At 43.4% G+C, this 3,662-nt stretch overlaps 1 non-coding gene across 1 annotated transcript; it reads right to left on the bottom strand.

Annotated features, from left to right (window-relative positions):
• Nucleotides 1–681: 681 nt before the first annotated feature.
• Nucleotides 682–807, bottom strand: LOC115899819. The gene has a single exon (XR_004059422.1). It is a non-coding gene; the product is annotated as a U6atac minor spliceosomal RNA (small nuclear RNA).
• Between the last annotated feature and the right edge of the window lie 2,855 nt (nucleotides 808–3,662).

Genomic DNA, 3,662 nt, shown 5'->3' with positions numbered 1-3,662 from the left:
CCTTCAGCACTTTGGGAGGCTGAAGCAGGAGGACTGCTTGAGCCCAGGAATACCAGATAGTGGCACACACCTGCAGTTCCAGCTACTTGGGAGGCTGAGGTGGGAGGATCACTTTAGCCTGGGAGGTTGAGGCTGTGGTGAGCCATGATCGTGCTACTGTACTCCAGCCTTGGATGACAGAGAAAGATCCTGTCTGAAAAAAATAAATAAATTTGAGCTCGTTTTCAGCCCCATGTTTCCCCTTTGCCCATTTAAAAATGGGGTTGTCTTTTTATTGTTGAGTTGTAAGATATATATATATATATATATACACACACACATATATACATAATCCAGACACTAGTCCCTTATCAAATATATAATTTGCAAATATCTTCTCCCATTCCATGGGTTGCCTTTCTTGATGGCATCCTTTGAAACACAAAAGTGTTAAATTTAAGTCCAATTTATCTATCAAATTAAAATAAAATGAGTTAAATTCAATTTATCTTTTTTTTCTTTATTGTTTGTGCTTTTATATCTAAGAAACCATTGCTTAATCCAAGGTCACAAAGATTCACTCATACGTTTTCTTCTGAATTTTAGAGCTTTAGCTCTTGCATTTAGGTTTACAATTCACCTTGAGTTAATATTTCCATATGTATATAGGTATCAGGTAGGGTCGGTCTTTAAACAACAACAACAACATGATGTTTAGATGCCATGAAGTAGGTGGCAATGCCTTAACCTCATGCATGTTGTCAGGTCTGAGAGCCTCTTCCATCCTTGTCAAGGGGAGTGCTAATATTCTCTCCTTTCATACAAAACATTCTTTTTATATTTTTATCTTTTTTTTTTTTTTTTTGGAGACAGTCTCGCTCTGTCACCCAGGCTGGAGTACAGTGACGCAATCTCAGTTTACCTCCCAGGCTCAAGTGTTCCTCCCCCTTCAGCATCCCCAGTAGCTGGGTCTATAGGCGTTCACCACCATGCCTGGCTAATTTTCTGTGTTTTTGGTAGAGATGGGGTTTCACCATGTTGCCCAGGCTGGTCTCCAACTATCAAGTAATCCACCCGCCTCAGACTCCCAAAGTGCTAAGTTTACAAGCATGAGCCACTGTAAAAAGATCTTTTTTTTTTTTTTTTTTGAGACAGAGTCCCGCTCTGTGGCCTAGGCTGGAGTGCAGTGTCGTGATCTCGGCTCACTGCAACCTCTGCCTCCTGGGTTAAAGCGATTCTCCTGTCTCAGCCTCCCCAGTAGCTAGGATTACAGGTGTCTGCTACCGCGCCTGGTTAATCTTTGTATTTTTAGTAGAAACAGGGTTTCACCATGTTGGTCAGGCTGGTCTCGAACTCCTGACCTCAGGTGATCTGCCCGCCTCGCCTTCTAAAGTGCTGGGATCACAGACGTGAACCACTGTGCCCAGACAAAAATCTTTTCTTATAGTGAAATTTAGCACACATATAGAAAAGTATGCAAAATAAAAAGCTATGGCTGGGCACAGTGGCTCATGCCTGTAATCCCAGCACTTTCGGAGGCCAAGACGGGTGGATCACTCGAGGTCAGGAGTTCGAGACCAGCCCGGCCAACATGGTGAAACCCCGTCCCTACTAAAATACAAAACATTAGCTGGGCGTGGTGGCGGGCATCCATAATCCCAGCTACTCAGGAGGCTGAGGCAGGAGAACTGCTTGAACCCAGGTGGTAGAGGTTGCAGTGAGCCGAGATCACACCACTGCACGCCAGCCTGTGTGACAAAACGAGACTCTGTATTAAAAAAAAAAAAAAATGTACAGCCAAGTAAATGATAATAAACGAACATCCTGTAACCAAAACCCAGGTCAAAAAATAGATCACTGTCAGCACTCCAGAGATTCCCCTTGTGCTACTTTCTAATGAAAACTCCTTCCTTCCCCATAAAGTAACTGCTACCCCTTAAGGTAACCTCGTTTGCTTTTCTTAGTTTTGCTCCCTAAACATGCATCCTTAACAACAGAGTGTCACTTTGCCAGTTTTTGAAGCTTATGTCAATGAAATTGTACCATTTCTGATTTCTTTTATTTAACATTATTTTTATGAGATTCATTCAGGTTTTGCAAAGAGCTTTGGTTCATTCGTATTTATTACTGCATGGTATTATACTGCATTAACATGTCATAATATTCTATTTTTCATGGTTATTTGGATTATTTACAGTTTGGGGCTGTTACAAAGAATGCTGCTATGAACATCTTTTTCTGTGTCTTTTCTGTTCAAACAATTCTCCTGCCTCAGCTTCTCATGTAGCTGGGATTACAGGTGTGCACTATCCAGCTAATTTTTGTATTTTTAGTAGACACGGGGTTTTACCATGTTGGCCACGCTGGTCTTGAATTCCTGACCTCAGGTGATTCGCCCGTCTCGGCTTCCCGAAGTGTGGGGGTTACAGGCGTGAGCTACTGCGCCTGGCCTATTTTTTATTTAAAAACTTTTTTTTTTTTTAAACAGAGATGGGTGTTATTATGTTGCCTAGGCTGGTCTTGAACTCATGGGCTCAAGTGATCCTCCTGCCTCCTACTCCCAAAGTGCTGGGATTATAGGTGTGAGCCACCATGCCTGGCCCATCCATGTATTTAGATCATCTTTGATTTCTCTAAAAAAAATTCTTTTTGATATAATATAATTTATTTAAAGGAAGGGAAGATCATTCAGCTTGGGTAGATAAAAGGAGAATTGGTATCAGAAAAAGTCTTGGGTTAGTCAAGAAGAGATGGCATATGAGCTGAATCTTGGGGAAAAAAAATGTAGGAGTAAATTAGGTAAATAGGACAGAAGTGTCTTCCAGGCAGAGAAACAACACAGGCAAAGGTATGGTATCAAGAAACCATATGATACGTAACTCTAAGTAGTTGGAAAACATTGATACATAAATGCAAAGAAGAGAGTGGCAGGGGCGACTGATGTAGACAGGGGCCACTACCTGGGAAGCACAGAACACTCAACCAAAATTTGGGGATGTGGGTAGACCTTCTAGTAGCTGACAGTCTCATCCATCTTCTGGTCCTCTGTGCTATCAACCTACTCATCCATGTTACAATGAAATTCAATGTAGTTGAAGCTTCTGCTCTCTGTGTAGCTTTTTTTTTTTTTTTTTTTTTTTTTGAGACGGAGTCTTGCTCTGCCACCCAGGCTGGAGTGCAGTGGCCGGATCTCAGCTCACTGCAAGCTCCGCCTCCCGGGTTTACACCATTCTCCTGCCTCAGCCTCCCGAGTAGCTGGGACTACAGGCGCCCGCCACCTCGCCCAGCTAGTTTTTTGTATTTTTAAGTAGAGACAGGGTTTCACCGTCTTAGCCAGGATGGTCTCGATCTCCTGACCTCGTGATCCGCCTGTCTCGGCCTCCCAAAGTGCTGGGATTACAGGCTTGAGCCACCGCGCCCGGCCTTTTTTTTTTTTTTTTTTTTTTTAAGAGACAGGGTTGGCTGGGTGCAGTGGTTCACATCTGTAATCCCAGCACGTTGGGAAGCCAAGGTGTCACCTGAGATCAGGAGTTCAAGACCAGCCTGGCCAATATGGTGAAACCCCGTCTCTACTAAAAATACAAAAATTACCCAGGTGTAGTGGTGGGTGCCTGTAATCCCAGCTACTCGGGAGGCTGAGGCAGGAGAATTGCTTGAACCCAGGAGGTGGAGGTTGCAGTGAG

Source organism: Rhinopithecus roxellana, chromosome 9 (genome assembly GCF_007565055.1).
Source record: "Rhinopithecus roxellana isolate Shanxi Qingling chromosome 9, ASM756505v1, whole genome shotgun sequence".
Classification (NCBI taxonomy): Eukaryota; Metazoa; Chordata; class Mammalia; order Primates; family Cercopithecidae; genus Rhinopithecus; species Rhinopithecus roxellana.
The sequence above is the reverse complement of the archived record's forward strand: the minus strand, read 5'-3'. Positions and strand labels throughout refer to the sequence as shown.